The sequence below is a fragment of the Haematobia irritans genome, chromosome 3, assembly GCF_050003625.1.
Source record: "Haematobia irritans isolate KBUSLIRL chromosome 3, ASM5000362v1, whole genome shotgun sequence".
In the NCBI taxonomy this organism is placed as follows: domain Eukaryota; kingdom Metazoa; phylum Arthropoda; class Insecta; order Diptera; family Muscidae; genus Haematobia; species Haematobia irritans.
The window spans coordinates 222,371,285-222,386,520 of NC_134399.1; the positions used below are offsets into that span (position 1 = coordinate 222,371,285).

The window sequence follows — 15,236 nt, forward strand, 5'->3', positions numbered from 1 at the left end:
ACCCCTCAAATGGGGACAGTTGTCCGGGGACATTGGCAATATTAACACATTAAAATTAACCTCTCATGGGGACAGTTGTCTGGGGACATTTGCAATATTAACACATTAAAATTAACCTCTCATACCTGGACACCTCCCAAATGTGGACAAAATTTAGGTGACCGTCTACCTTTGGGAGGTTTCACTGTATATATGTTTCTGATCCATTTGTCCCACAATTACTCGAGCTTTTTCCATATTTTAAATCAACTTTCCAAAAAAAAAAATAGCATTTCAAATATCAAAAGGAGTTATAGAGCATAGTGTGAACGTTAGTATTACTTTAGTAAAATAGTAAAAGTAAAAACTATAGGATGACCATATAACTATAGAGTGGGTCGTGTTAACTGTTTAGTCTAAAGGTGGGTACTAAGTTCGAGTTTAGCCGCTAAAATCGCTAAAGTGAAAACTAAATCAGTAAGAAAAAGGCATAAAATTATACATATTTGTTGCAAATTTTTGTATAACTTGATGGGGAAAAGCCCAAAGCAAATTTTCACAAAGTTTGTATTCCTTAAAATAGATTATTAAAGAAAAGTAATCGTGAAAAAATGACGATTTTAGCGGCTAAACTCGAACTTAATACCCACCTTAAAATGGAAAATACTTGGAGACAGACGGGATATTATTAGTTGGTCTTATAAACCAAACTCTGGTCTGAAATCAATATAAATGATTCAAAGTAAACAACACTTTTTAATCTTCGAAGATAATATTCGACATTGTCGTTGTAAAAATTCAGATATTAATATATTTTTATAAAAATTAAATAATTCGATGTTTAAGCAGTTATTTATATAGCCGAGCAAAAAGCGTCTCCAAAAAGTACTGAAAATGCTTTTTTGATCCGGGAGCGGTGCAAAATTTGGGCAGAAGCGATTAATTTAATATGGGCTTGTCATAGAACGAATTTCCACGATTTCAACAGCCGTTATACTGAATATGCATCACTGTGATACCAATTCACTGTTTTTGATGTGAATTAAAAAAAGTTGTGATATCTTGATAAACATTTTTTTTAATTTTTAATGCTTTCTAGGTTAGGTTAGGTGGCAGCCCCGATGTATCAGGCTCACTTAGACTATTCAGTCCATTGTGATACCACATTGGTGAACTTCTCTCTTATCACTGAGTGCTGCCCGATTCCATGTTAAGCTCAATGACAAGGGACCTCCTTTTTATTAGCCGAGTCCAAACGGCGTTCCACATTGCAGTGAAACCACGTAGAGAAGCTTTGAAACCCTCAGAAATGTCACCAGCATTACTGAGGTGGGATAATCCACCGCTAAAAAACTTTTTGGTGTTCGGTCGAAGCAGGAATCGAACCCACCACCTTGTGTATGCAAGGCGGGCATGCTAACCATTGCACCATGGTGGATCCCTAATGCATTCTAAAGTTTCTCTGAATCGCTTAACCCCAAACATTTTCAAAAATGCGCAATTCTTCTAGAATTTTGTTCGACAAAATTTAAATAATTTGTACCCTTTCATTAATCCTTACTGTTTTCGGTTCTGAAACAAAAAAAGTTAAAATTCCCTTTAATAATATGAAAATAGCGATTTAAAAAACTGAATTAAAAGAAATGGTTTGTTTATTAACATTACTGTTTTTTTATGGAAAGCGGTTTCCTATTACGTATATATTACGCTTGGAAATCGAACTCGGTGAGCTAATTACCAGGAGGCGCTGAGTTATATTGACTAACATATAATAACAATAAGAAATACTTCACGGTAATTTGTGAATTGTTATTCTCAAAATTTAATGCAGTTGACTGTTAATGACTTCATAAAATAGAATAAGTTACAGTCCCATTAGGTATAACTACAGTAAAACCTCCCAAAAGTGGGCACACACGGTCCCCTAAATTTTGTCCAGATTTGGGGGATGTAAACGTGCAAACGTCTCACGACAACAGTCCACTTGTGAGAGGTGTCCAGTTTTCAGAGTGTCCAAATTTGAGAAAATTTTAAAAATTAGACTTTTTGAAAAGTTATGCCTTTTAAGTTTTTAGTCTACGTTTCGATGTTTTATATTAGAATTTTGCTAACATCAATGCAAACTTTGCATTCGTATTTTAAGGACATGGAATCTTTGTCCTCACGACAATATTTTTTTCAGTGTTTGATGGAGGGTATAACAACGTTGGCTAAATGTTTTCTGTGTAACTTCCTAAGGATACCAGAGGTGGAATAATACTAGATAATTCTGTGTGGGTTTTATTTTCTATAGAAATAAAATTTTGACAAAATTTTCCAAAGAAATACAAATTTCACAATATTTTCTATAGAAATAAAATTTTGACAAAATTTTCTAAAGAAATAAAATGTTGACACAATTTTCCATAGAAATAAAATTTTGTTGTTTTGATCTCAGCTTTAAAACCATTGTGTTGACTAAACTACGGAGGGTTCAAGTGTGGTTCACTTTGGGTTTAGTGAACTGCCTGAATTTATTCTGATAATTGATTGATAGTTTTGCTGCAAGTAGAGGATGCTGATGAGGAATGTGGTAATTCCGAAACGTGCGTCCATCCAACCATCTTGCAGTCTATAGGGCTTTGCCCAAATAAATTTGACAAACATTCTTTTCCTCTGTTGGTTAAGCTACTCTTGTAGTTTAGTCAACACAATGGTTTTAAAGCTGAGATCAAAACAAAAAATATGATTGAAGTACAAACCAACAACCATCGCACCACGGGAGCCAACGTGGTGCAATGGTTAGCATGCCCGCATTGCATACACAAGGTCTTGGGTTCGATTCCTGCTTCGACCGAACACCAAAAAGTTTTTCAGCGGTGGATTATCCCACCTCAGTAATGCTGGTGACATTTCTGAGGGTTTCAAAGCTTCTCTAAGTAGTTTCACTGCAATGTGGAATGCCGTTCGGACTCGGCTATAAAAAGGAGGTCCCTTGTCATTGAGCTTAACATGGAATCGGGCAGCACTCAGTGATAAGAGAGAAGTTCACCAATGTGGTATCACAATGGACTGAAAAACAAAACACGAATGAAATAAACTTTTGACAAAAAATTTCTATAGAAATACAATTTTGACAAATTTTTCTATAAAAATAAAATCTTTACAAAATTTTCTATAAAAATCAAATTTAGACCAAATTTTCGATACAAATAAACATTTTTTATACAAATAAAAATTGTGACAAAATTTTCTATACAAATAAAAATCAATTTTCTATAGAAATAAAGTTTTGACAAAATTTTCGATACAAATAAAAATTTTTATACAAATAAAAATTTTGACAAAATTTTCTATAGAAATAAAATTTTGACAACATTTTCTATAGAAATAAAATTTTGACAAAATTTTCTATAGAAATAAAAGTTTGACAAAATCTTCTATAGAAATAAAATTTTGACAAAATTTTCTATAGAAATAAAATTTTGAAAAAAATTCTATAGAAATAAAATTTTGACAAAATGTTCTATAGAAACAAAATTTTGACAAAATTTTCTATAGAAATACAATTTTGACAAAATTTTCTATAGAAATACAATTTTGACAAAATTTTCTATAGAAATAAAATCTTGACAGAATTTTCGATACAAATGAAAATTTTGACAAAATTTTCTATAGAAATACAATTTTGCAAAATATTTCTTTTTTTTTGGTAGACTTTGATAAAATGTTTTCCAAATTTTTGGCTCGAGTAGCAACCGAGCAATACAATAGCAATTTACCCTGAAATTGTGGAACAATCAAGGTAGGTCCATTCATATCAAATTTAATTAGTAGTGAATTCAAATTAATTGATTAGTTTTTCTATTTCCCGTTCAAAACACACTTTCTCCATTCATCTTCAGGTTCTGTAGATAGATGCGTAGTTCTTCCAATATGTTGCAAATATCAGGGATGATGATTAAGTCATCCGCCTCTCTTTGACATTATGGCATTACCTATTGGCTATGTTAATAAATTTATTTATTTCTATTGTCTTGCATTGCAATGCTTTCCTGGCCATATCAAGCTACCTTAATGTTATACCACATTCATAGAGACAATGCAACACTTGAGAGTAGAAACACAACCAACATAAGAATGTAGGAAATTCAATCATGTGATGACTACAGCGAATATGATTACCCGGGATGGTGCCGGCACGTGCAAGCTACTCTCATTCAATCGCACTCGAGAGTTGGAATTAATTTCTAAATGTTTCAATTTCTTCCATACTAGGATGCAATGGATGATTATATGTGCGTGCGGTTTTCTTCTTTTGGTTAGATTGCTGGGAAGACAAATAGTAGCCATTTTAATGTGTATCATTGAGAGAAACAGTGGTAATCAAGTTTTGTTATAGCATTGCACGTGGATGACTGAATGAATCAAAATAATGCGTTTTTATTTTCTAAAGAGGTTGTTGTTTTGTCTCTGCAGTATTTATTCTCATGCTATTCTCTTTCCTCTCACTCTCTTCTACTTTCTTGTGGTGCTTACTTGCCTCGCATGTTTAATTATAATTAGGCATTAGGACTCGATGCGAGAGAGTATGCGAGAATATGTATACGAATTATGCACAACAACCATTGGAGTTATTTCATTATCATTAATGTGGAAGTAACCACACAGTGGGGGTAAATGCTGCAGTTGAAACATAGAATGTATTAGGAGTTGCAATCAGAATCAAACAGTCCATTTTGCGACAATGCGAATATTTGCACCGACGGTTGGACAGTTCATCTCACGAATACTGACGTATACGCATCACAGATAATAAACTTGACACTACATTAAAAAAAATGCTTACTCGGTTCCAAGGATTTTGTCTATACCCTAATGATTTTGGTATTGATTCCGAGCTAAAGAAGCGGAGAATTGATGTATGGATACTTTTAAGAGACAACTTCTTTTCAATTTGAGCTTGGCATACTTGATTCTAGGAAACAAATTTTAATTTATGAGTTTTTTTCAACTTTTTTCTTCATGTGCTATCAAAGACCTCTAAAATGTGTTAACGACAACTTAATTTTCAAAAATCAGAGTCGACTTCAAGTAAAATACTCCTTTCAAATAAAGTATTGAAAACCATCTCCTATTTTTTAACGCATTTAAGCATTGGAGTAAATATACAAAGAGCCAACAAAGTCGATTTCATTAAATTTGAAGAATTTTTTGTACGCCTTTTTTCCACATCAAATAAAACGAGTGGCTTGGAATGTCCACAATTCCATTTAATTATCATTATCAATAAAAACTTTCCAAGCACAAAGCTTTCGCCAAATATATAGAAATAATATATTTTGACAAAATTTTCTTCAGAAATAAAATTTTGACACAATTTTCTATAGAAATAAAATTTTGACAAAATTTTCTATAGAAATAACATTTTTGACAAAATTTTCGATAGAAATAAAATTTTGACAAAATTTTCTATAGAAATAAAATTTTGACAAAATTTTCTATAGCAATAAAATTTTGAAACAATTTTCTGTAAATAAAATTTTGACAAAATTTTCTATAGAAATAAAATTTTGACAAAATTTTCTATAGCAATAAAATTTTGAAAAAAAATCTGTAGATATAAAATTTTGAAAAAAATTATCTATAGAAAATTGTCTATAGAAATAAAATTTTGAGAAAATTTTCTATAGAAACAAAATTTTGAGAAAAAAATAACATTTTGGTAAAAAATTCTATAGAAATAAAATTTGTCTGTAGAAATAAAATTTTGAAAAAAATTATCTATAGAAATAAAATTTTGAAAAAATTTTCTGTAGAAATCAAATTTTTAGAAAATTTTCTATAGAAATAAAATTTTGAGAAAATTATATTTCTATAGAAATAAACTGTTGACAAAATTTTCTATGGAAATACAATTTTTAGAAAATTTTCTATATAAGTAAAATTTTGACACAATTTAGAAAATTGTGTATAGAAATAAAATTTTGAGAAAATTTTGTATAGAAACAAAATTTTGAGAAAAAAAATCTATATAGAAATAACATTTTGGCAAAAAATTCTATAGAAATAAAATTTTTAAATATTTTCTGTAAATAAAATTTTGACAAAATTTTCTATAAATAAAATTTTGACAAAATTTTCTATAAATAAAATTTTGACAAAATTTTCTATAAATAAAATTTTGACAAAATTTTCTATAAATAAAATTTTGACAAAATTTTCTTTAAAAATAAAATTTTGAAAAAAATCTCTATAGAAATAAAATTTTGACAAAATTTTCTATAGAAATCAAATTTTTAGAAAATTTTGAGAAAATTTTCTATAGAAATAAAAAAAATTTTGACAAAATTTTCTTTAGAAATAAAAATTTGAGAAAATTTCCTATAGAAATGAAATTTTGAGAAAATTTTCTATAGAAATAAAATTTTGACATAATTTTCTACAGAAGATTTTTTGTGGTTTTCTCAAAATTTCGGTAGATTATTTGTGGCTCGAGTGACAACCCGATTTCTCCCACTGTGCCCCTTCGTCATAATCTTTGCATCAATGCGTTAACAAATTGCTAGCTCCTTTGTATCTTTAGCAATAGACCGTTGGTGGTGTTACTCTTGGGTGGAAAGATAATTAGACCTCCTGCACTTAATTGAGTGCTCAACTCAAATGCTTTGCGCTTCCCCATTGATTGTCTAAGTTATTTTTACTTCTGATTCTGCATTTACTTTTTTTTCATTCAACTAACAGCAACTTCCTAGCCTCGCCCTGTCCATATGTTCTTCAGATTGAAAAAGGGAGTTGGTGTGTGTGTATGTGTTTTTTTTTGTTAATTATTTTAATTGAAATGTTCTTTATGATCATTTAATGTATTAGATTGTGGCAAATTAGTAAGATAAATGATGATGCCACTTGCTCACTTGCTATTTGCCCATTTCCTTGGCTAGAATATGGCATTTGATGTTATGCATCCATGCAAGAAAAATCTAAAATATAAAAAATTAAGGAGAATGAAATGTAGTCAAGCTTTTGGTATTGTGGCTATCTATTCCTTGGCCAATAAGAATGATGCAATTCCACTTTGTCATTTAATAAAGATGAAATTTGAATGGTAGCGATTAAATTATAAGAATGACTATAATGAATGATCTCAATCACTTTAATGACATAACATAGATGCTCTTCCAAGAGAAGTGTCAAAATAGATTTGGCACATGTCACTTATGTGTGACAGTGTATACGGGTTGGCTGATATCTATTGCAACCAACTTCAGATTGCTATCATTTCTAAACAACTCGTCTGACAGCTGACAGATTTTTTCCAGCGACAGTTCATTTAACTGTTTACAAGCTTACAAAAGCATTTTGATCTATTGCAATCAGAAATGAAGTTTTTCGTGATGGAATTCAAGTGTGATTACTTTATATTTTGCTGGAAAACCACCACCAAAGTTGCTATCATTAGAGCCCTCCAGCATTTAAATGTGTATAAATTTTGTGGTTCTCGTTCCATTGCTCTTTACCGACGAATATTAGAAATAATCGGAAAATGCCAAAATTGATCGAAATCCACGTTGAAAACTTGTTCGTGAGTCAAAAACGGATGCAACACATATTGAAAAATGAGCTTGGACTGAAGCCATTGAAGTTCCAAAAAGTTCAAGAGCTCAACGATGCACAAAAAAGTTAGTCTGGAATGAGCCTGTTGCAGAATTTGGTTTTCTCCGATGAGAAACTAATCAAAGCTGGATAGTTGGTGAACAAACAAAATGATCGGGTTTTCCGCCAGACCACCAGAACTCAAACGCTGCCGATGGGAATGGTGCCGACGGCCGATAGTCGCTCCCCACTTGTAATTCCCCGACCATGGGTCGAAATAAATATGGAATATTGTTGGGAAATTTTCTCAAAGACAGCATTGAAACAGGCCATCGCACTAAGCATCAACCAAGAAAAAAGGAGGTTCCTCACTTCGTTTTTACTGTATAATGGCAACCAAAATCTTCGGATCTCAATCCGAAAATGCGCCTGGGGCATTTTAGAGAGTAGGCTAAAATTTGATATTATTTCCGACATTTTGTCATTTGAACAGTCTGCTCGACGTATTCCCCATGCCTTCTCCAATTTTTTTTCAAAAGTAATTTCCGTCTTCTTCGGACATTCAACTCTGCGAGTATTTTAGTTGGCGAAGAAAGAGGTAGTATTTTACTATGATAACCCTCATGCTGCACACCGGTCAAATTAGCTTCTTACTCATCCTGTAGGCGACGTACGACTTTTTTTTTTCTAAAATTAAAACTATACACTCGCTTGGCACAAATATTCGTCAAATTTTTATTAAACTACTGAGGTGAAATATATATTGTGGTGGTGATAAATTTAATACCTTTAATTGGAACATTTTGACACATTATTTTTGTTTTTTTTATTTTATTTAGGTTAGGTTAGGTGGCAGCCCGATGTATCAGGCTCACTTAGACTATTCAGTCCATTGTGATACCACATTTGTGAACTTCTCTCTTATCACTGAGTGCTGCCCGATTCCATGTTAAGCTCAATGACAAAGGACCTACTTTTTATAGCCGAGTCCGAACGGCATTCCAAATTGCACTGAAACCACTTAGAGCAGCTTTGAAACCCTCAGAAATGTTACCAGCATTACTGAGGTGGGATAATCCACCGCTGAAAAACTTTTTGGTGTTCGGCCGAAGCAGGAATCGAACCCACGACCTTGTGTATGCAAGGCGGGCATGCTAACCATTGCACCTTTATTTACACTTAATATGAGTTAAATAACATAAATGGCTAAAGTAAAAATAAAAGATATCAGTCAAGGATTAATAGCATTCTCTAAATTAGAAAAACGTCTCTTATTGGACGTTTTTGCCACAACCGTAGTACACATTTCTTTCTTTCTATACAAATTTCTTGTTCTTAGCTACGACCTAGCTATCCTAAACATTGTGTAGCAATTTAAATCAAAAACAAATGTAATAAGCATGATTTGTAATTACTTTGGCAGGTAAGTCATTTAAAATTATTCGTAATAAACGAAGCTCTATGGCATTTATCTAACTATGGACAAAAGAATCCTTTAAAAATATTCTGGTGGCTCGTGAATTATGAAAACTTAAAGGTTGAGGGTGAAATTACCTTTCCAACTACGAATCGTTGTTGTTTTTTGTTTTGTTATAAAAAGGGTTAATTTCTGTGGCAGAGAGGTTTTTTTGAGTCATACTGTGAGGGGTAATTGTGTGTCATTAATTAAAAGCTTAAATGAATGATTGATTAAAGAAAGCACGCAAAGAGTTGAGTTTGAACAGCACTGAAAGAAGGTTAAATGAATATGCATATAAATATAAGAACATAAGCTATCCATTAAACCTATTCGAATAACCTTTTTCAGTTGATTTTTATTATCACCCAAAAACGAGTTCAAATCTGTCACCAACACCGACACCATTCTCGTTATTTTTAAGCTCATTCCATTGCTCACCACTCACATAGTTGTCTTTTACTTTCGCTGTAAACACCTTTTAGGCAATAAATAAGACTATGGAAGTACCTATGTAATATATATGGGTACCTATATCCACGTATATATGCCCATCTACCTGTATAGATAGTACATAATGTGTATGCTATTCTCTCTAAGTATTTTGCTCCTCCTACACATTAGGAGCGAAATTTTTGCGCATCCTTATTTCTTTGTTTGCGTAGGCTCTTTTATGAAGAATGTCCGTCCGTTCATCGTTAGTTTAATTCCCTTTCACAAACACTCAGCCAATGACATCTAAATCCCTTTTCATTTCATTGTGGTGTATGAGCAACCCTTAGCGAAGAATATTGTGTGAGAGATGTAATAGTTAACAGTAAAGTTTATTTACTACGGTGAGAGAGAGAGAGAGAGCAATGAAGAAATGAATCACAAAGTGAGAGTCAGCACGTGCTAAGGGTTCATTATTAAATTGTTTGTGGCATCATGTAAGAGATGTTTGAATTCCATTTTGTGATAGATTTAAGTGACTGGGTTCATCTGGCGACTTTGTTTACTTAAATTATGAGGGGGACCCCATTTTTACAGCCGAGTCTGAACGGTGTTTCTCATTACGGTGAAACCACTTAGGAACGGTTTGCAACACTCACAAGATATTTAACCGCTGACAAATGTTTTGGTTGAAACTTGGATTGAATCGATGACCCTCTGTATGCAAGGCGGCCGTGCTAAACATTGTTCCACGGTGACTGCAGTCAAAATAAGCTGCCGTTCCAAAAATCAATTTTATATCAAATTCGACTTCGAATTTAGGGAGACAAATGTCGATTTGACATATATTAAAAATAGATTTATTGTACTTGAGGTCAAAGTGGACCTCTCCAGCGGTGAAAGTAGATTTTGGTTGAAGAAGTTGAAGATTAAAATTGTCTTAGGGCACGTACTATGTCGAGTTGAAAACCACTTTATTTTCACGATAACTTTCTTGAAAACAATCAAAATTATAAATGAATTATATAACTAATAAATAATACATCTTTACCAAATCTAGATGAACAAGACAAGGCGTATCAATTAAGTTAAATTATCTGTTTTTAATCCCACTATTTTAATAAAGTAACCGCGGTAATTTCAACGCGAAAAGCGAACATAGTAACGGCCTTTAAATTTAAATAAATACATTTTTAATGTAGTGATTTTCACAACACCCTAATCGCAAATTATTCCAAACATTTCCCCTGTCATCAATAGAACACAAAATGAACACTTCACGAATTCATTCAAAGCAAAAATGAAACCAAACAATTACCCCTTAAAGAAAATGAAACACTGCAAATAAAAACAAAAAAACAATCTAGCCTCCCATATAAACAAACAAAACTGTAGCAACAAAAAAATTGAGAGAAACCCAAAAACAATCTCAAAATAAACCAAAAAGCCGGTCTCATCCAAAATACAAATCTCTATGCAAGAAATAAGAAACAAAAAACGGAAAACTCTATTCTCTGCTTGCCGGCCGGATTGTTTATTTGTTACACATACGCTCTCTCATTCTCTGTTTTGCGCCGAGTATATCTCTTCGCTACACTCGGTGGCTGTGAGATATTCTCCCCGACCATGAAGGCTAGCTGGGGCTGTTTGGCACATGAAGTAATGAATGAATGAACAAATGCATTGGCAACATAAATGTTTTTCAACATTCGAAGAACCCGGACGTAAGAGCGGAAGATCTAACGACGACGCGTTTATTGTATTGTTGTGTGCTAACAAATAAAAGAAGAAGGAAAAAATATAAATTAAATTAAACCAATACCCAATTAGAATTTCGCGCAAAAATAGTAACAAAAATCGCCAAAATTCATTTTAATTAACAAAAAATAGCAAAAGAAAAAAAAAAATTAGCTCTTCGTTAATACAATTCATGCTTAGTCAAGTGTAGCAAAAAGGTGATTTATGTGCATATTTCCCCCGAAACGAATAATAGTGCATTTGGACATTTTTGGCAAAGTTGGAAAAAAAGTTGCTGGTTGTCGCTAATTTTCAAAGTGTAATTGCCAAATCAAATTAGTATGTCGTGGTGATTAGTGGTCGAGTAATCAGTTGAAAGTCATTTTGGAATTGACTAGCAAGGAAAACTAAACGTGTTTGAGAGTTAGACAGATAGCAGATTTGCTACGTCTTGTTTTGCCAAATACTACAACAAATAGGCACAGTTTTTGATTCCTGTTAGCCATTTAATCAATCGTTAGCAGCTAAACTTACAACAAAGCCGGGAATCATTTCATTCCAAGTGGCCCATGTTTATTAGCAGCTTTTAGTTATAAATCTGGAAATCCCAAAAAGAAACACACACTTGCACTCATTTCAATAATTCCCTCTTTCCCTCCCTCCAATAACAGTGCTGATCTTTCACGCTCTCCATTCATTCTCATTGCTGGCCTGTTGGGCTTAATTGGCTGTTGATTGACGTTACCAGATTTTTGTTGCTGATGCTGTCGGTTGATGTCTGTCTGCCGTTCTGTTGAAAAAAAGTTTCATTTTAATTGCCTGAAAATCAAAGCAAATAAACATTTCAATTAACGCGTGCTAAACAGCTCAAGACTGCAAAAAGTATACAAAAAAAAAAAAAAACAATAATAACACCAACAAAAAGGAAGAAAATCATTCATTCACACCCTTTATAATAGTGAGTGTATGTTATAAGTAACAGCAAGCGAGAGAGAGGGTCATCATCAACAAAAATAATAACTAAAATTCTTTGTTCGAGGTAGATTTTTTGGGAATGCCGACGTCTTTAACAACGTGCCAGTGAATTCAAGTGAATGGAAGTGATTAATTAAAAATTTTATTGCAAATTGTGTTCGAGAAACAGAAAAAGGTTAAGCAAAACAAACGCCCCTTCTCGCACCACCACACACACCCATACACTCATTAGTGTATTGACAGACAAGAGAAACCAGATACCTATCTCTAGATAAATTTTTGCAAATTCCTACAAAGAACCTCATCGATTGTTAAATCAAACAATCTTATCTCACCTATGTAAGTATCCCATCAGATCACAAATTATGGGCTCATTATTGACTGTTTGTAAATGGGCTATTTTAACTCTTAGGACTATTTTTGTGGCATTCTATAGAAGCGATTTACCAATAAATTAGTTAATTCTAACTAATGCAAAAACCATCAGTGGGTAATGTCTTCACATTTGCACTGTTATTAATAACAGCTGCTGTTAATGTAGACATTTAATAAGGTGATTTCAACCAATCAGCATAAATTAACCATAAGATCTGTTCATTGAGATATCGCAATGATTTTTATGTTCATGTTAATTTAGCAAAAAATGTTACTGTCACATTTAATCTGTGGTGAGAAATGTGTTTTATACATTTTTGATACCCCACATCACTAAGTGGTTTCACTATAACAACTTTGACCTAATAATAAAGACTATGCAAACTAAACTTTAGAACACCCTTAATACAAAATATTAAGGGCATTTTTTCCAAAAAAGACATTTTAATTGAAAGTTAATTTGTAGCCTTTTTTAGAAATGTTTTTCATATAATTTAGGGTACGAATATTTGACATTTACTTTCTTCCTTTAGATATATAAGGTAATTTTTCTTAAAGTAAAGCAATAATTTTTTAATTAACTGAAATATTGAATCGTTGAATAAAGATAAAAAGCTAAGATAAGGTATTGAAATTCTTTCTAAAAATCCTTTACTTTGATGTATATGTTATTATTTGAAGCTTGTTAATCCACAATCCAAAGATTCTTTATCTTAGTAATTTAAAATTTATTTCTTTAAATCAAAAATATTTTGCTTTAAGGAAAATTTTCAAAGACATACGGAATCATCGGTCTACTTGTTAATATAGCTACCATATTGACCGATTTTACTTCTTGAGCATCTAGAATTGGAAAATTTCATCAGATTCTAACGTACAAAATTGAAATTTTCATCTGATTTAATTTTTAAATAGTGTATTAATTTGAATGATTATTCAACCTAATTTTAGGACAATATTAAAGTCATTTTTTTTTAAATAAAAAAATTTTATTAAAAGAAAGTTTCTGATTTTAGCTTTAAAAATGTTTTTCTTGCAGTTTAGTAGAGCATTTGTGAAATGTGCATCCTCCGTCAAAGTCGTATGGCTTTGAAGTAAGGCAAATTTCCCTTACATTGAATCTTGGGATTATATTTATTTTGAGGATTTTGCGTTTTCGGTTTAAATTTTTTGTTGCAATAAGATTTTTTGTTACTTTAAAGTAGTTGTTATAATTCTGATACTTAAACTGATGGCATTAGCTGTCAATGCTTTATTAGTTTTTCTTTTTTATATTTTTATCTTGCATTTGCTATAAGATCAAGATAATCGATAAATAAATAATTTTGATGTTTAATCTGACATTTCTTTCTACATATATGAATAGTTTTATTAATATATCGCAAAGACAGAATGAAAATTCGATAAATGAGATTTGTGTCCCAATTTTTTAATTTAAAAATTTTTGTATCCAAGTAAACATTTTTTGAGTGTATAAGAAGAAAATCCCATTACGAGAGATGTAGTACTACAAACATTTATTTATCTATTAAAAAATTGAAAACCCTAGTAAATTATGATATGGGAGCCTCCGTGGTGCAATGGTTAGCATGCACATCCTGCATACATAGGGTCGTGTGTTCAACGCCAGTTTCAACCGAACACCAAAAAGCAGTCTCAGTAATGCTGGTGATATTCCGAAGTGTTTCAAAGCAGCTCTAAGTGGTTTTGTTAAGTGTGGAGCACCGTTCGGACTCGGCTATAAAAATTAGGTCCCTTGTACTAGAGCTAAACGTAGAATCGGGCAGCACTCAGTGATAAGAGAAAAGTTCACCACTGCGGATTACAATGGACTGAGTAGTCTAAGTCTAACATCGGGCTGCAACTATACACTAAAAAAAGTGAAATCTTTATTTCACTAAAGCCAATTTAACTTTATTTTAGTTCATGAAATTATTATGTTTCGAGAAAGTTTCCTTTACTGTAATAATTATTTGCGTACGTTAGTTAACCCTCTAATGCCCCAATTTTTTCCCAGCTGATTAAATTTTCAATGTTAACGACACAAAAGCAAGAGAACTAAGCAAGAAAAATTTATACGGTAAAATTCAGCATATACTGCAAAGCCTCTTGAATAGTTTCAAATAAGTTTTCTTTTTATTTTGCCCATTTTTGTTGTCTTAAGGTGTGTTTTACTAAAAGCTTCCTTATTAAATGGAGCCCGCCTAAAGGCGGGCTTGGGCATTAGAGGGTTAAATTTACTAACCGGAAAAAATTATACACAAATTAAGCAAAAAGATTTACTAAATTCGTACTTCTCACAAAATAGTTCATTATTTCTTTAAATTTGTAAATTTTACGAAAAATGTGTCCATCATGGACTTCGTATGTCACAAAGGACATTCTTGCATTTTTTAACTCCAATTTTTTACAAACTACAAAAATTTCTTTAACAAGTAAAAAAATTAATTAAGTCTAATAAATTTTCTTGAATTTGTCGAAAAATATTTACTTATTTTTGTGATATCGGCGTGATGGTAGCGTTGGATACCGTTTAGTTAAAATTTTCTAAAAATATTCGAAATTTTCTAGAATTAACAAAAAGTTTTCTTCCTGGTGGGTTCACTGTTTTTCTCAGTGTACCTAACCTAACCTAAATTATGATATTAAATGTAGGAGGTATTAACAAAAATGGTTTTCGACCTAAGCATTATTTTATCAAAAAATATTT

The 15,236-nt window shown here is 31.9% G+C and overlaps 1 protein-coding gene across 1 annotated transcript in view; it reads left to right on the forward strand.

Annotated features, from left to right (window-relative positions):
- Bx (LIM domain-containing protein Beadex) overlaps positions 1 to 15,236 on the forward strand; it is a 156,295-nt gene that overhangs the window by 36,270 nt on the left and 104,789 nt on the right. The gene's annotated exons all lie outside the window — the stretch shown is intronic.